Here is a 19,549-nt window from a genome sequence, read left to right on the forward strand (position 1 = left end):
TGTGTTTCATGAAAGGGCAATTAATTGTTATTGCCATTGTTGTTGTCGTTTTACAACCAGGAATGAGAAGTAGAGTTAAAGGAATTTAGTCCCCCAAATCAAAATATTTTGGTGCTGTGTACCATATATAGATTTGAGTGAGTGGTAAGGTACTGTTTACAACAAAATGCATGAGTTGGACCTGGTGAAAGCATAGCATTCTGTATCCACTTGGAGAGTTTCATTGGAATGGTAAAAGCTGGCAGGCTATTTCAAATGTTTAACGCAGGAAGGAAAATTTGTCAAAAGGAGATGGGAATTGCTGCTTTGATCTGTGAGGCCGTATCCACACTGCCATATAATCCAGTCTCAGAATACAGAATAATTGTATTGAATTGGATAATATGAGTCTACATTGGCATAAAATCCAGTTCAATGCAGTTAATCTGCATTCTGAAACTGAATTATATGGCAATGTAGGTCCAGCCTGAGACTAGCTCAACCTGTTGAAAGAACTTGAGCTTAGCATGGAGATCTCTTAAAGGTGCCACCACAAAATCATGGCTAGTATTTTGTAAGGCACCAGATCTTGGAAAGTACATCTGATCTTGGAAGCTAAGCATGATCAGCCAAAGGTTTCCCATCCGAGGCTGTAGTATAATGGATTAAACTCTTGTGCCAGGGAGAGCGGGTTGAGCTTCCTCTATCAGTTCCAGCTCCCCATGCAGGGACATGAGAGAAACCTCCCACAAGGATAGTAAAAAACATCAAACATCTGGGCGTCCCCTGGGTAACAACCTTGCAGACGGCCAATATTCTCACACCAGAAGCAACTTTCAATTTCTCAAGTCACTCCTGACATATAAAAATAGTCAGGCAACTTAAAGGCACATATACACGTACATTCTGCTGGTGATACACATTGTATTGTGTTATGTTACTGCTAACCGCCTTGAGTCCTCTGGGGAGAAAGGCAGGATAAATTCAAAGTAAACAAATAAACATATACAGCTATGTAAGTGTAATACACTCACACAAAATGCATAAGCTATGCTGTAGTTTATAGATGCTTTTTGTTGGTCCTTCAAAAAAAAAATAGGCTCTTGCTATTTTAGAATTTACCCCTGAACTTTACTGATATAGTATGTGTTGGTGCTGGGATCTGTACCTCAAGCTATATATGTTATGGATGCCAAGCTCTGGAAATCAAGTATCTCCCTATTCCCACCTGCGTTTTCCCCATCTTTCTTTCTACCAGGACGCCAGACTTCATTTCCCTCTTTTCTGCATTGAACTTTTGTATGTATTTTAGTGTGAGAGTGTTTATCTATACACTTACCTAATGCACATCCATTGACTAAAGTGTGTTAGAATAATGTATACCCATTTTTCCCAATGCATTTTAAAATATGCACAAGGTTTAGTGCACAGCTTATTTCTCCAAAACATTGTGAAAGCCTTATTTTATTTCCTGTCGGTGAGCCTTGATACGTGTGAAAAAGCTTCTTTTGTTGAGACTGTTGGATCCAACATTATTCTCTATTGCAGGTGATGTTGCCTTTCTCATGTGATGGCAGAGGAGCCTGATATCATTGGAATTTGGGTAGCATTTCATTTTTAGGGAATTCGTTTCATCTGATGGCACATTTGTGAAGTTGAATGGAAAACCATGATGCAGCCCCTCAAAATCCAAATGAGCTGAAAACCGTTTGAAAAAGAATTAGGAGTATTTTCCCCTCCTTGAAAGAGATTGTGCAGATGGTTCTTCCATCACTGTGTGAAACTCACCTGTATTGATTATTTGTTTAGATTTTTTTCCCCAATTTGTTTGCAGTTCAAAGATCTGGCAATTAAAGTTCTGTGTAACTTATGACTTTGTTGTTGTTGTGAACAGCTCTCAAGTTGACCCGAACTAATGGCAACTCTGTGAATAAGAGACCTCAGGCCACTCTATCCTCAACAGACTTGCTCAGGTCTTGTAGACTTAAGACCACGGTTTCCTTGACTAGGTCTATTCATCTGGAATGCGGTCTTTCTCTTTTCCAATATGTTATGGCCAAAGAACAACAGTCTGAGTTTAGTTATTTTGGCTTTGGGGGGTGGGGTGGGATTCAAATATAATTCATTTATTGTTTTTAGGAGTCCCAGGTATTTGCAGAACTCTCCTCCAGCACCACATTTCAAATGAGTTGATTTTCTTCCTACCCGCTTTCTTCACTGTCGAGGTTTCATAATAATTTATAGAAAATGTAAATACAATTGCATGAAGCATCCTAACTTTAGTTTTCAATGGTATATGTTTACATTTCAGGATCACAGCAACCCTTCCAAGTCCTAGTGTTCTTCCCATTTCTAGTCTGCAATCCAATTTTGATTAATGAGTGAGAGAAAATACAGGGAAGCTTTCACTATCTCATTTTTATTAGACAAGATTTCCATTTTCTATTTCCAAATGAATAAACACAGTCAAGGAAGCCACAATCCCAAGTCTGCAAAACATAAGTAGGTCTGTTGATGGCATGGTGACTTGGAGGTCTCTCATTCATAGGGCCACCATAAGTTGAAGCTAACTTGATGGCATTTAACAGCATAACAAAAGCGTGTATTTTACTGGGAAGACTGTCAAAAAGTCTTGAGTCCTTTTGGGGAGATAGGATGGTATATAAATAAATTATTATTATTATTATTATTATTATTATTATTATTATTTAAAAGGGGTGAATGGAAAGACCATGTGATCACGGAAATGTATGCTGCTTGTGGGAGCTGCCTGATGTGCCTTTAGGCCACTTTTGGAGCAGCAGGATGAGCTGGATTGACCATGGACAGATCCAGCAAATTTACATTTATATTCTTGTAAATGGAATTTTAAATGTGGATTATTAGTAGTAAAAAGAACCAAGGAAATATAACCTCTTTTCCTATTGGGCATAGCCTATTCAGGAGATGATAGGGAACTGATTCTGTCTCACCTTACATCTTAACCACATCTGACAGTTCTGTTCCAGCCAGAGAGAGAGAGAGAGAGAGATTGCAAAACAGATAGAATCAAGTCTTGATCATTTACCATTTACTATTGGTGGTAGCTGGAGAGGATATATACAGATTTTACAGAACCTCCAAGTTTCCTAAAAATATATCTGACCTATGATATATTCTCCTGTTTCCCTTTTAAATATTTCAACATTTATTGTGTATTGGGGGCGGGATGTGTCACTTTCTTGAAGGTCACAAACTACTGACGGGAAACCAGACAGTAGAAAACAAAAGAATTAATGAACTTTTTTCATTAAAAGTGCTGGCTTTTGGGGGACATTGGCACCTTGTAGGGTACAGGAGAGGATTGGAGTGATTGGTGGCCACCTTCCTTTGCTGTTTGTGTTCCTCTGACTACCAATACCCCTATGCCAACTATTAAAAGCCCCATTACTATCTCAACCCATTGGTAATGCTGGTTGAATGTGAGTTGGGACCGATTTAGCAGACACAATTTCTGTACAATCTACCTATTGACTATAACATGGCCTGGATTGGCATCTATCCTCATTGATGAATTGGAATTCTACACACTTAATAGAATTGATCACCTCAAATGGTGATGGCTTCTGCTTTGCTGGAGATTTTTAAATAGATGTTATCTGGTTATCTTTCAAGAGTGCTTCAGTGGTGTGCTTTGAGCATTTAAATATGGCTCTGGAGAACAAGATTTCATGCAATCCCATAGACACATTTAGCCCATCTGTCCCACAGGAGGCCTTAGGAGTGGGGATTCCAGACAAAACAAAGCAATTGCTCACAGAGGCAGATCATAGCAAAATTTGTTAAAATCACACATGTCATGACAAGAGATGGAAAGGGGCAGATTTCTCTGCTTATATTCATTTTATGAGGTGCCTCTCCATGATCCTTCTGTCACCATTAGTGGTTTGAAGATAGTGTGGGTCCCATTCAAAGAAGTGCTTTAAAGGTGTCCTGGTCTTCTCAAGAGGAGGGATTCAAAGCAGAGGGGAAATTCCATAATCAACTTATTATACTTTCCTTGGCCTTTCCCTCCACTCTTACAGTATAGAAGTATGAAAATAATTTTTTTAACAAAACGTATGACGAAACAGAAGGGAAAATCCATTGAAAGGAATGTTTAAAAGTGCGCTGGTCTTCTCCTTGACATGGAAAGACATCACAAGCCCATGTGATGGGAAATTAAGCAGATGGTTGAGATAGAAAGGGAAGGAAGTGATCCTCTGTGATGGGGATGAGTAAGTTCTCCATCTTCTTTAAAGGTGGAACGCCATAGAATGCCATGCAAAGAAGGCGATTCAACCCACTCCCCCCCCCCCCCCCCCGCTTTGTGGGATGAGGCCTAGGACATGAAACAATGAATTCAACCTACAGGAAAAAAAATATTATATCTAAACATCAGGAAAAACTTCCTGATGGTTGGAGCTGTTCGGCAGTGAAATATGCTGCCTTGGGGCATGGTGGAAATTCCTCTCTGGATATTTTAAAGCAGAGTCTGGATAGCTATCTGTTGGGAGTGCTTAGATTGTGCTGGGTTGGACTCAGTGGCCCTTTGGGTCTCTTCCAAATGCTTCTATGATTCAGACATCTCTTCCCAAAATCAGGTGCCATGTTTTTTGCACTCCCTAATCCATACAGTTTCTTGAAGAATTAAATGACCTGGCTCCTCTCTCAGAGCACAAAGTAGCCATTGGGCATCAGAATCAGATAGTAATCCAGGAACATATGTTCCAGGGAAATATATTCCAGGAAAATATATTCCAAGATCATATATTCCCATTGTATCACTTAGAATTATGTTTGGGTGTGTAGGTATCTTAATGTTTCCTATCAATTTATGGTGACCACAAACATTTCATAGGATTTTCTAAGACAAGGAAGACTCAGAAGTGGTTTTTCTCCACTGTAGTATGCATAGGAGGATAAGTTGCAGTAGCTGTCACACCACAAAGGTCACCTGTGATAATGACTAAATCTGATTTAGTTATCCTATTACCTATTATCTATCCCTCTAGCTATCATTTATCTACCTTTATGTGAATGTCAAATTTCCCTTTATCCTTAAATAATAACTATAAATTGATTTGGAATTTGTATAGCAATTTACACCTAGAAGTGTGGAATTAAGGCATTACATATTGAAAACAGCAGCACTCTCCCCTCTCTTTTCTTGTTTCTCCCTTAATAAATAAAGAAAAGCTTAGCATTTGAAGCAATATCATTAAACTTCATGCCTGTATATTGATCTACACTCCACTAGCGGATGTCTCTAGGATTAGGGTAACTCAAAATGCAACGCTGCTCTTTCACATAAATATGGAAGGCTACAGTTTTCAATGGTTGCCATCATGTGTCAGTTGAAATATCTAACTGCACTTATGGGGGGGGGGATCTATATTTAATATAAATCAACCAAATCCTGTGTTTTATGGTTCAAATATGGATACAGATTATTCAAGCAAACAAAAAGGTGTTGTGGATGGTTTCACTTGCTTAGCATTTCCATTGCTTATAAATGTATTTGTGAAAGAGTATGCAATGACTCTGTTGGTACGGAAATAAAAGTGACTACATATATTTGGAGGTTGATTCTGTGTTTCAAATTCATTCCTAGTCAGTTGGGGGCGGGGGCATGGGGGGGAGGTCCTTCCAGAGAAGAAACATGTTACAGGGATTAGAGATAAGGGGATATTGCTATCTGTATAGAGTGATATTTCACCAATGCCCTTTCCACTGCGGCTGTATTACTTGCTCCTATGAGGCAAGGATAGCAGTGCTGCTGGGGGGCTCTTCCATGTCAGACAGGCTTCTGCTGAGGAACCAGACTAAATGTGCCAAACGGCTGCTTGACACTATCTCTGTAGCTAACAATTGTTAGTACTGTGTACTAACAATTAATACTGTTAGTACTGTGTACTAACAATACAACAAAACCCTTTTGGATATTTTTTTTTACCATGAAAATCCTCTCATCATACAATCCAAAATGAAACAATAGATACTGCCATAAGGTGATACTTCCAAGTAGGATGCCACGCAACAAACTACTCAAATACAATAGAGGGCAGCTACAAGTAACGCTGTAGATAATGGCACATTTTTGGAATAAGCCAAAAGAAAGTTCAGCTGTTGACATGTTCAGAGGTGAAAGCAATGTCCGAAGCTGCACAAGACTTACTAGAGAACCACGGAGTGTGCGAAGTATGAATCAGGGAAGTTAGTCATAGCAAAACAAAACAAAAATGGGGCATTAATATTGCAGTACTTGAACTGAATGAGCTAAAGTGGTCAGGAATGAGGGAACTCAACCCAAATGAATTTTGCCAAGAGCCCCATTGATAGGGTTGCCTTAGGGTTGTCAGAAGTTAGAAATGCCTTAAAGGCACACAACAACAGCAGCAACAGCAACAGCAACAACAAACAAACAAGCAAATACACAGAAGGATGCAGAGGACATTGTAATTGAGTATAATATACTGTGCTGCATCATTGTCATTATTTGGCATACATCTGAAAATTTAAATTTTGAATCCCTAGAAGCCAGTCAAAATAATCCTTTGCCTATTTGTGTTTCAGGAAGCCCTAACCTACTGGCAAATAACTGAGAATTGCACAGTAGCTAAAAAGCCCAGCTGAGGCATTAAATGAAACCCTGTGGGGTTCATTTAAAAGAACACCATACCCGCTCCACATACTGGTTCCTATCATTCCCCCCCCCCCCCCCAAACCGTTTCCAATCTGGTAATAACATTTCTGCCATTGTGTCATGAGCCAAGGAAATTAAAACCAAGCCGAGTTGCGACTTAGGCCAAATGCACCACAGGAGAGTGCTGCTCAGGAGACAACTAGTTTGGGGAACTGCAGAGCAGTAAAACACATGTTGGCCATGGGAAGCCTCCCAGGTTTTATCACTAGCAGCTTTAATTTCTTTAAAAGAACCAAATGCCAGGGGGTGGGAAACACAGAGCAGGCACTACTCTGATAGTTCCTTCAAATGAAACATACTGCTAACTTCCAGAAGTTAGTCATATGTTTCATTTGCCTTGTCAGTACCAGTACAAAATACATCTGTCATTCATTCACCTTTTTATTACTGATTGAAGATAACATTTTCCCAGGGGGCCTGGTGGCAGGCCCCCTGGTGGCACAGTGGGTTAAACCGCTGAACTTGCTGACCAAAAAGTTGGCAGTTCAAATCCAGGGAGGGAGGTGAGCTCCCACTGCTAGGCCCAGCTTCTGCCAACCTAGCAGTTTGAAAACATTTAAATGTGAGTAGATCAATAGGTACTACTTTGGCAGAAAGGTAATGACACTCCATGCAGTCATGCTGGCCACATGACCTTGAATGTGTCTACGGACAACGCCAGCTCTTTGGCTTAGAAATGAAGATGAGCACCAACCCCCAGAGTCAGGCACGACTAAATGTCCAGGGAAATCTTTACCTTTACCTATCACATTTCCCCCAAGGTAGTGTATGTGGAAGTGCATCATATTGTTCTTGCAACATCTGTATGAAGGAGTCTGAACAAAGATAGGGTGGCTGACTTCATGGCTCAATCACTCTTTGAGTGCAAATCTCCATTCTCTAAGTCAGCACTCTGTCAACTGCTACACCAAGTCTATAGACTTAAGTCTATTTTGATGTTCAGTCATTCCTCATCCAGTTGTTTTCTGTCTTCTTGAAACAGTCTTCATTTGTCCCGGCCAAATGTAATTTTTCAACCAGTTCAAATTGTGTGTCAACCTATGACATCAGATATCCATTTTTTTAGAGCCCTTAGCATGTCTGTCTTATTTTGATATCACAGTACAATGAGAAACCTGAAATTCAGTATTTTACACTGCATTCAGTTTTGAACACCCTGCCTCCAAATACCAATTCCTGGGCAACATGTGGTTGAAGAGAATTAGTTGATTAGTGATTCACTCATGTCCAGAGAGTGGGCTCCCCGGGGCATCTGGTTGGCAACTGTGGGAACAGAATGCTGCCTAGAGAGAGCTCCCATTTCTTTATGATTCATACTGGGCTTTAATTCCCACTCTTCATGTTGTATATTGAAGCATCTCAGGGCTCAGTCACAGCACCTGACTCCTTCTTAGTAAACAGCACCTACCTTTTCCTTGCTGCACCTGACAGATGGTTTACGTCATGTTATATGCCTGCTGTTTTGGTATCCCTGTGCTTGTAACACATTGCCCGTATTTATACACGCTTGACTATGTGCAAATATGGTGTCTCTCACTCACATCAGCATTAGCATCAACAGTAACAACTTTAAATTCATGCAAAGATGCAAAGTATAACAGTCATCAATGAAGAAACATCCGTATTAGCCATAAATAGATGGAGATACCTTGCAAAGCATTAAGCCATTGGCTGATGCACCCCAATGCTGCTTGCTCTGGTTGGCTTTTCCAACACAAAGTCTCAATCCAACATCTTCCTTCTGATCTGATCCTTAATTGAATATGCCAGAGGGTACTCTGGCAAGTTCTGCATGCTAAATATGGAGTCTAGTATTGACTTTTGATCTTTTCCAACATTGATAAAGCTACAGAACTCATCTTCTTTTGGCAACTAAGACAGCTGATGGCATTTTGACTGGCAAAGATACAGACAACCAAGCAGCCAGCCAAACAAATGTAATTAGTTTTTTTTTCATGTGATCAGCCAAGAACACGACAATAACATGAGGTAAGCAAATATTAAGTTTTAAAAGAAATGAACTCTAGCTAGCAGTCTAGACTACTATGAAGTCCAAAGTTTGCAGGTAACTCCTGACATTGCCTAAAGCATAGGAAACAGCAGAAAGCTCAGGATACATATTGGAGTTTGCCATGTGTCATAGGGACAGCTGGCTCTGGATTTGAGTCCAAGGCTTTTTTCTACATTTAGATAAGCCCTAAATCAAGCAGCATGTTATGTGAAGAGACATAATAAAACCCCAAAATAATGAACAATCTTTTCGGAACAAACCAGCATAGGTGTCATTGTACAGAAAACTAGAGGACTCTATTATGTAGCAAATTTACTGCCTCCTAATATTCCTGGTTCTCTTGCCCATTTGTGTTCCAGAAATATTTCTGAGAGATGTACATGGTCAATCACCCCCGGAAACCTTGCAAGATGTAAAATAACTGCAAAATTGCAGGCAGGAGGATCAGGAAGGAAATAGTTCAATCGCTCCCTTCCCCAGATGGTTCTCTTCTATGAACTTTACTCTTTAAAACCTTTAAAAAAAATAAAATTGCTCTATTACATAAATTAGAAGTGCTAGCAATAATATTTAAAATCCTCAATGACTAGAGACCTCAATACTGGAGGGAGTGCCTTGCTATACATATATGCCTACTTGAAATTGATTTCTATTGGAGGGGCTCTCCTCCATGTCTCAATTATGGTGATGGTGGTGGTGGTGGTGGTGGTGGGGGGGGGGGGGTATTGTGAAAGAAGGATTTTTCTGAAATGGCACTCCAATTCTGGAATTCCTTTCCTCTGGAGGCTCAATTTGCACCAATGTTACAATAATTTTGGCACCAAGTGTTTTTTTATTGTGTCACAAATAGTGAGAAACTGCAAGTTGCTTCTGGTGTGAGAGAACTGGCCGTCTGAAATGACATTGCCCAGGGGTCGCCCTGATGTTTTACCATCCTGTGGGAGGCTTCTCTCATGTCCCCACATGGGAAGCTGGAGCTGACAGAGAGATCACCCTGTCTCACAGGTCAGCAGTTCACCAGGAATTGGGGGTTTAACCCATTGCGCCACTGTGGCACCAAGTTGCAACCAGGCTTTTTAATAAAGCTTTCAGGCCAAACTGATTTTAACCAAGCGGCACATGTTCTATAGCTATATCATTTAAGATTGCTTTAACCCATTTTAATGTGTCTCTTTTAAATTGGAAAACTATTTAATATGTTTTAAATCTTTTATTCTTTTGTAATCATTTAATGTTTTAAGTTGAATTTATCATAAGATTTTTGGAAAAAAAGGTGTGATATAAAAATGAAATAAATGAACAAACAAATGTCTGGACATGTAATGTGTCATTGCCTGAAACTTTTATGTCATAACCAGTGGTTTCTCTCCATAATTCCAACCTCTTAGGATACAAAAGTAAATATATATTAATGCTCTGTCTTCTTCAGTATCTTCATTGTGGAGGTTCACAGGATTCCATAGCACTGAGCCACGGCAGTTCAGGTATTAGTTAACTGTATTAATTCTACAGTGTAGATAAGGTCTGGGCAAACTTCAGCCTTCCAGATGTTTTTAACTTCAACTCCCACAATTCCTAATATCCTCAGCTGTAGCTGAGGGGGGAAACAGAAAGGGCCCGAGGCTGTTAGAAATTGTGGGAGTTGAAGTTCAAAACATCTGGAGGGCCAGAGGCGGCCCTAGGTAATTTTCAACGGTAAGCAAACACTATTTTGGCGCCCCCCCCCCAACCAATCACTGATATATATTTTCTGTTCGTCGTGGGAGTTCTGTGTGCCATATTTGGTTCAATTCCATCATTGGTGGAGTTCAGAATGCTCTTTGATTGTAGGTGAACTATACATCCCAGTAACTACAACTCGCATATGTCAAGGTCTATTTTCCCCCTAGAGCGCCTCAAGAGCGCCCTGGGCAAAATCAACTGTACTGCAAATGCTTAGTTTGCGTAATGGGTTGAGCCACCCCTGTAGAGGGCTGAAGTTTGCCCATACCTGGTGTAGATGCACCTGTAGGGCAGTTCTACATAGGCACTAAAATTGAGTTAGGAAGGTAAATAAAGTAAACCGGTTCCATGGTGGAGCACCTACACAATCACCCCAGAAACTGGTTCAAGCCTGGCATTGTGGTCAGAGTATCCACTGATTGTGGATTAAAACTAAATTCAGGAATGCTTTCTTATGCAGTTTACTAAGATGCACTGATGCGCATAGCCATCTCCATTTGGGATCAGTGCTAGACCTTGGGAGAGCACAGGAAATGGAAGCAAAGTGGTAGAAAGCTAGCATTCCTTTGGGAATGATGTGGTTTTCGGTTTTGGGAGCATACTTGCTTACCATCCAGCCAGCTACGCCTTGGCATATTTTAAAGTGTGTCAGCACTTGCAATGTCCTGACAAACGTTCCATGTTTTTTGGTCTCAGAGACCTTCATGGGATACATTCTGATTGACTGCGGTTTATTTTCTGACTTATTCCTGACTTTCTGGTGAGTTTTATTAATGTGCTGTTTCTGTCTTAATGTGCACTGCAGTATGCATTGAGTATGTACGATTTTTGATATCCCACCCTTGATCCAGCTTTGAATGACAGTAAATAGTCTGTGTAGAACCAGTTTTAGTCTACAAAAGCTTATGCTACCAAATTGGTTCTGTGCTGTTAGCCTCTAAGGCACCACAACAGCATCATCCTATGTTTGCTCATGTCCAAACATTTTCACCATATACTCTGAAGCCCAGAACATCATCCAACAACTATGGGTTGATTCAGCACAACATTACATTCATTCTTGGAAGTTTTCACCCCCAACTCTCTTGTCATAGGGAGCACATACACTCACATGTCCTTTTGGTGGGCTTGAAATCATAATTACAGAATGTTTGCTTATGTCTGGAAATAGTCTCAATGTCTCTTCCATACCTAGCAATATAAAAAAATCACCCCCTTACTTTCTATTAGTTAAACATTTTTATAATGATTTTTAAAATATTTATTCCTGCAAGAACAACAGTCATAAAGACTTCATTTATTACACCAGAGGCTCAAGAGATTACAAACATTCCTATTCATAGGCCTATAGAGACAAAAGGAAGGATTCTCCAGGCATTTTTATTTCATTCACCCCTCCCAAAAGAAATCATAATAGGATCAGATCAAATTAATATTTAGCCTAGCACCCTGCTGTTATTCTTTTTAAAAATACGAATAGTGTTGCTTGATTTAAATAAAACGTCTGAACGAAGAAAGTACAGCCAGAAGCTTCCATTCAGTATCAATCATTTGGAGACTCCAGTGTTTCTATTTTTAGAAATGACTCCCGGTGTTTGCCTTCTTAATTAATGGCCTTTGTCAATACTTGTCTTGTTTATGTATTTGGCTTGTTGCTATTGTTCTTCCAGATCCACTATTGGCAGTCATCATGCAAGACCTGTGATGTAGCAAACCAGTACTTCAACTATTCTGGCATTCTGCTTTCTGTTGTGTCTAGTCCAGAACTGAGAAGATTTATTTTGGGATTACAGCTCCCAGAATCCCCCTCCAAAAATAATAAATAAAATACCTTATTCCAGCCCTGGGCATTAATACTGTTACCTTGCCCCTTTGTATTCCTAACAATTAATAAATCTTCAATGTATTGTTGAAGGCTTTCATGGCTGGAATCATTGGGTTGTTGTGAGTTTTCCGGGCTGTATGGCCATGTTTCACAAGCATTCTCTCCTGACGTTTCACCTGCATCTATAGCAGGCATCCTCAGAGGTTGTGAGGTCTGTTAGAAACTAGGAAAATTGGGTTTATATATCTGTGGAATGTCCAGAGTGGGAGAAAGACCTTGAAACTGCTAGGCCATTAAATGCAAACCAAGGTGGCCAATTGAAACATTCACATCTACCTCCAACAGACAAGAGTTCTTTCTCCCACCCTTGACATTCCACAGATATGTAAACCCCACTTTCCTAGTTTCCAACAGACATCACAACCTCTGAGAATGCTTGCAATAGATGCAGGTGAAACATCAGGAGAGAATGCTTCTGGAACATGGCCATACAGCCCAGAAAACTCACAACAACCCAATTAATAAATCCAGTCCCATGGTCATGGATGATAAAGATCAGTGTGTAAGAGGGGGTTGTCTTTCATGAACATTGTTGTTACATACTAATTTCATTACATAACCTCTGCTTCTTCAAGTTTGTGGCATGCTTAGGGTGAGAGGAGATTTCCTTTTCTTTCTATCTAGGGCATTTACAATCGTAGGCATTCCTAACCTTTTTATAGTTTTTTACTGTAGACATTTCTGTTTTATCTTTGATTAGCTACGGTAATGCAGCTAGAACCTTATGTAATATGAGTTAAATGTTCTTTCCTGTGTTCCCTTCTATCTATTTTTTAAACAATGTTAACACTCTGTTGTTTTTTTAAAGATTGCCAACTCAGTGTTATATGCATATCACAGCAATAGGGTTCACTTAACCAGGTCCCTAAGCCCTCCCACAGGGAGGGAGAATCCACTTTCTAAGTCAGCCGCCCTTTTCCTGGAAGGTCAACATTAGTCAACTTCTGGTCCCATCAGTGGCTGGCTTGTGGGGTGAAATCATGTCATAGAATCATAGAATCATAGATTTGGAAGAGATTTCGTGGGCCATCCAGTCTAACCCCCTGCCAAGAAGCAGGAAAATCGCATTCAAAGCACCCCCAACAGATGGCCATCCAGCCTCTGTTTAAAAGCCTCCAAAGAAGGAACCTCCACCACACTCCGGGGCAGAGAGTTCCACTTCTGAACAGCTCTCATAGTCAGGAATTTCTTTGTAATGTTCAGGTGGAATCTCCTTTCTTGTAGTTTGAAGCCATTGTTCTGCGTCCCAGTCTCCAGGGCAGCAGAAAACAAGCTTCCTCCCTCCTCCTTCCTCCCTATGAATTCTCCTCACATATTTATACATGGCTATCATGTCTCCTCTCAGCCTTCTCTTCTTCAGGCTAAACATGCCGGTTCTTTAAGCTGCTCCTCATAGGGCTTGTTCTCCAGACCCTTGATCAGTTTAGTCACCCTCCTCTGGACACATTCCAGCTTGTCAATATCTCCTTTCAATTGTGATGCCTGGAATTGGACACAGCATTCCAGATGTGGTCTAACCAAGGCGGAATAGAGGGGTAGCATGACTTCCCTGGATCTAGACACTAGACATCCCGTTGGCTTTTTTTGTCGCCACGTCACATTGTTGCAAGTAAGCTAGAATAATTTGTAATTTCTATGGAAAGGGATCCAAGATGGTATTTTAATCCTTAAATATTTCAGAGACATTTGCAATACTGGTGTATGAATCTTGCCTTATTTTAAAAGTCTCTTTGTTTTGAAAGTGTAGTTTTCCACCTGCCCCAACCAAGTAAATGAGAGACATTGTCCTGGATCCATGTCACAATTGCTTTTATTGAGTTTCCATGTTTGCCTGTTGCAACAAAAATGGCTATGAGTTTTCTGGCAGCTTAAGGACAAGTCAGTTTTGTTTGGCACAGATTTTGTGGGGCGATAAAATAAGGTGCAACCCTACACATTATACCAGATTTAAAAGCCACAGGCTTCTTTGTTGGTTTCATTGAGTTGAATTCAGAGTTGTGCAGAGTGGAACTCCACAAATGAGACAACCTTACAGGCAAAAGTGTGCTGATGGGGAGATATTACTGTGGTCAATTGCTCCTCCCCTCTTCGGTGTTATATGTCTCTGAAAAATGAGCCCAATCAAGTTGGGAAGTGGGCCTTTCCAGAACAACAACAGAAATAGTCAAGGAATTAATGAAAAACATTGCTTTGCTCCCTTCCTCCAGCAGGGAGATTCCACTAGAGCGGTTCTCTCTGTTTCTGAAAGATGAACACTTTATCAAGCATGTTATCTCTCACAGCTTCTCTTAGGCTAAAAAGGTACCTCGTTTGCTATAAATACATATTAACTCAGCCATTGCCACTGAGATGAACTGCCACACTATCTCTCACATCATACACACCAGCAGATATATGTATATCTAAAAGACCCATTTATTTAATTACAGTGTGACCCCTGTATCTGTAGGACTGGTACTCATGGTGTAATTGATCCACATCTTACCAATATGACTTCTCCAGTCATTCTCTAGATTCCCCATGGTGATTCTAAGGAATTCCCGGGCTTAGAAGTTCTTCATTTCAATAGGGTTCATTATTATCTGTAATTTTGTGTACCCACACAAAAGTCTAGGTACACATCCCCTTCAGATATGGGGTCAGACTATATATGACAAATTACGAGTATTAGGTCGGAATCCATATAATCATTCCATTTTATTTTCATGCCAACCCAGTCAAGGTAAGTGAGATGGAGATAGTGTCTGGCTTAGTGCCACCCAATAAGGTAGATGTATGGATGAATTGGGACTTGGATCCAAGTCTTGTCCATCTAATTCTTTATCTGCTATTATAATATCAGCATATTTGGCTCCTGCCTGTATCTTGTTTGTATGTGTTTTGTTGTTGTATCTCACTGCTTCCCATGAGGGGACATGAGAGAAGCCTGCCACAAGGATGGTAAAACATCAAAAAATCCGGATGTCCCCTGGGCAACATCCTTGCAGACAGCCAATTCTCTCGTACCAGAAGCGACTTGCAGTTTCTCAAGTCACTCCTGACACAAAAAATCAAAACAAAACCTTGATCCATAGGGAGAGATGGGCAAGAAATAAATATGTTTAAAAATAATCATCACCTGCTCCAGGTTAGTCCCAAGATAAGAAGCATTATTGAGCCAGAGAAATGCAATTAGAAAATGCCAGCCGTGACAATGCCATTCTCTTAAGGTGAATTGGACCTTGGCCTTTGGCTATTTATGTTGTCAAGATAGTTTAGCAAATGCCTTGCAAGATCTGCGAAGTGTCTAGAAGTACATCAGTGGTCTATCAATTGTGAGAGGAGCAGACAATCAAAGCAATGGCTCAATGCAAGCTGCTACAGAGCTGCTCTGCTTCAACCACCAACCCCAAAGCTTTGGGCAATGATTTGCATTCTGAAATATACAAGGAGATTCAGAGGGCAGGACCCAGGCTCCTTTGGCTGTCTGCTTAATTGACACCATCAGTCACTTCAGTGCATCACCCCAAAAGAGATATTCTGTAGGGGCAGCTTTCTGACTGGGAGATGATCTGTCAGTGGTGGCCTGATTGATGGTTGTCCAGGCTGATTCTAAATTCACATATATTAATTCAGGCTGCCTTTCAGAGTAGCTGGTAGGTCAAGCAACATTTCAAAGACACCAGTGGGGAAACAGACCAGTTAGTCAGCCTGGCTTTTCAATCCCACTCCTCTTTTCGCAAGTGTTTTTGAAGAAACTTCTGAAACAACGCAATACACCTTTGTTCCGTAATAAAGTAGAAGAATCAACTTTTGGCATTTGAGCTTTTTGTATGTTGAATGATAAACAGTGCTCTTTGTTGAATGTGTGATGCAGCATAGTCTTATCTGGCTAATTCTTTCATACTGAGATAGAATTCACCTTACATCTTTTCCCACAGGAGTTTGTGAAATGCTCTAGCATCCTCTTCATAACCTGCCTCTGGCTTTAGATGATAGAGAACATATCTCTACTGGAAGGCTGTACAGGAAGGAAGGAAGGAAGGAAGGAAGGAAGGAAGGAAGGAAGGAAGGAAGGAAGGAAGGAAGGAAGGGAAACTTCTTCTCATTTATTTGATCATTGTTCCAATACTTTTTAAAAATTAGCTGTATGCTAATTAAAACCCCTGGAGCCACAGAGGGTTAAACTTTAGAGCTGCTGAACTTGCTGACTAAAAGGCCAAAGGTTCAAATCTGGGGAGCAGAGTGAGCACCCACTGTTAGCCCCAGCTTTTGGCAACCTAGCAGTTTGAAAACATGCAAATATGAGTAGATTGATAGGTACTGCTCTGGCCCTCCATGCTGTCCTGCTGGCCACATGACCTTTGAGGTGTCAATGGACAATGCCAGCTCTTTGGCTTAGAAATGGAGATGAGCACCAACCCCCAGAGTCAGACACGACTAGACTTAATGTCAGGGGAAAACCTTTACCTTTACCTATGCATGAAAATATGTGCCCAATTTACACTTTATTTTTTGCCTGCTCCTACAGAGGTTCTGTCCATATCTGACAAAGGGTAATACAATAAAAGGGGACATTGTTAAACTAATAAAGAATCACATACACTCATGAATTAAAATGAGTGATAAGACATCACAAGTTTGGAGTACGGAGAGCATTAGCATTTCTCTGTGTCTTCCTCTCGGTGTCTATTTTTGAAATTTCTCTACATATTTTCCTTTCATTATTGAGACATAAAATATGCATGTGGAAATGCTAATCTTGCCATGTCTTTGCAAATCTGTACATTTTAACCAGCCCTGCCCTATAAACCATCACTGAATAATATCTCAAGTCACCAGGAAAAGCTCATCAAACAGGATTGCAAATGTTTTGCTGTTGATAAAAAAGAACGCCCCTTCCCAAAATTCATTGGTAGAAGCACCCACTGGAAAACTTCATGTTTCCTTCCTGTTTTCAAGATCTGAAACAGTGGTTCCCACATCTTTCCCCAACCTCCTACCCGGAGCTCTGAAGTCGCTTGATAATGCCTGCCAAATTAAACTTTAAAAGAAAATTAATTACCAGGAATGCCTGTGGGTGTCTGGCAGGGAGTCAAGCAAGCTCCCAATGCAATCTTCTATTAGCTTCTAAATCTGTTGGGAAGAATAGGATTAGGTGCCAAGGATATCTATGGGATTAACAGGCAATGTGTCGGACTAATTCATCCCGCTACATTCAAACACCAAAGAGGGGAAAGGAAGAGCAGGCAGGCTGGGAATCAAAACACCAATTGGGTTTGGTGAAAGAAGAGCAAACACAGGCATAGAAAAAGAGCCCTAAGGAGGGGGAAATAAATGACAAAAAAGGATTCGAGGTAAGGCTTCCTGCCTTCCCTGCTCCTACTTTGTCAACACATTGGAATAGCAATGCTTACCTTGCCAAGTAGAGACACCTGTTAGGCGAGAGGAGACGCATCTCTCTCTCTCCGTCTCTCTCTCTTTCTCCTTCTTTCTTCCGTGCTGGGGGCTTTGGTGGTTTCCCAGCCGAGCCAGGCACTTGGGCTTCTCTTCTTGCCTATGCTTCCCTTTGGCTGTGGAGATGCCCCTCCGTCAAGGGGCAGAGGCGCCTCTGCTCCTCGGGTGCCTCTCGGCTTGCGTAAGTCGCTGTCCAGAGCCGCCCTGGTGCTGAAGGCGCCTCATGCCTTCGCTGAGGAGCTGCCCTGGCGCTGGCAGCCTCTTTGGAATCCGCGCTGGAAACTCCTCCAAGGCAGGGTGGAGGTGGATGGCAAGCCGCTTGGCAAGCCTTTATTAGCTCGCCGGGGGAGCTGTCCGCATCCCGGGAGCGGGGATCAAACTCGCGCGGGAAGGAGGGAAGGGAAAGGAAAGGAAGGGAAGGGAAGGGGCCGGAGCTGTCCAACAACGTGGTGCTGAATCCCAATCCAGAGGAAAGGGGCGGCGGAGGGGAAGGTGGGAGGCAGGCAGGCAGGCAGGCAGGGAAGGAGGGGGCAGGGAGGGCTCCAGGCAGGGATCGCGATCTATCTACACGTGCAGACCTTCTGCCCAAATACTTCGCGCCCCGCCAGGAGACGGTGCGGGGAGAAACATCTGAGCCAGAGCACCAAGAGGCTCTCCTTCTTGATGGGCTCTCTGCCCCTTGTTCTGGGAGTCAGGAGGATCAAGACAGACCCTTGAAAGCCCTTGGGGGGAAGGAGAAATGGTCTCTGAGTGTGGATCCCAATACAGAAATGGGCTGCAAGGTTCTCCAGGTTTGCTTGGGATGCCTCAAACAAATGGGCATTGTTGACCTGAAGCCATGAAGGCACATTTGCACCCACGTTTGGAAATACAAAAGTATTTAGTCCTTCCTTTTGTGGCTTAACCTAACTGAGAAAGAATAAAAGAGATTAGGGGACGGGGTTATTGATTTATCGTGTCAAAAGCAAATTGAGGGTACAGTTATAATGTAGTTATAAAAACACAAACAAAGTTAAAAACTTGGCATTATGCTAAATGTCCTTTGACCAGAAGCTAGCCATTTGGAGTGTCTCTGATGTTGCTGTGAGAAGGTCCTCCACTTTGCATGTGGCAGGGCTCAGGTTGCATTGTAGTAGGTGTCTGTTGTTTGTTCTTCTCCACACTCACATTTCGTGGAGTCCACTTTACAGCCCCATTTCTTATGGTTAGCTCTACATCTTGTGGTGCCAGAGTGCAGCCTGTTCAGTGCCTTCCAGGTCACCCAATCTTCTGTGTGCCCAGGAGGGAATCTCTCCTCTGGTATCAACCACTGATTGAGGTTCTGGGTTTTAGCCTGCCACTTTTGGACTCTCACTTGCTGAGGTGTTCCTGCGAGTATCTCTCTTGATCTTAGGAAGCTATTTATTGATTTAAGGCATTGGTGTGCTGGTTGATATCCAAACAGAGGATGGGCCGGAGATGTCAATGCCTTGGTCTTTTCATTATAGCTTGCTCTTCCTGGCAGATGTCAGGTGGTGCAACACCAGCTAAACAGTATAATTTCTTCAGTGGTAATGGGCATAGGCATCCTGTGATAATGCAGCATGTCTCATTAAGAGCCACATCCACTGTTTTAACGTGGTGAAATGTATTCCACACTGGGGTCACATATTCAGTAGCAGAGTAGCAAAGGGCAAAGGCAGATGTCTTCACTGTCTGGTTGTGATCCCCAGGGGAGGGGGTAATTACAGGAGATAAATAGGAGAAAAAAACCAAAAGCAAGAAGGGCAGATCCAAAGCAAGTAGAGGATTC

The 19,549-nt window shown here is 41.6% G+C and overlaps 1 protein-coding gene across 1 annotated transcript in view; it reads right to left on the reverse strand.

Moving 5' to 3' along the window:
- The window catches only part of GRM2 (glutamate metabotropic receptor 2), a 135,364-nt gene extending 117,008 nt beyond the window's left edge, over window positions 1-18,356 (reverse strand). The window contains exon 1 of the mRNA XM_060765818.2: window positions 17,718-18,356. The gene's annotated coding sequence lies outside the window, so the exon portion shown is untranslated. The remainder of the gene's footprint in view (window positions 1-17,717) is intronic.
- Window positions 18,357-19,549: the final 1,193 nt, after the last annotated feature.

Source organism: Anolis sagrei, chromosome 2, assembly GCF_037176765.1.
Source record: "Anolis sagrei isolate rAnoSag1 chromosome 2, rAnoSag1.mat, whole genome shotgun sequence".
In the NCBI taxonomy this organism is placed as follows: domain Eukaryota; kingdom Metazoa; phylum Chordata; class Lepidosauria; order Squamata; family Dactyloidae; genus Anolis; species Anolis sagrei.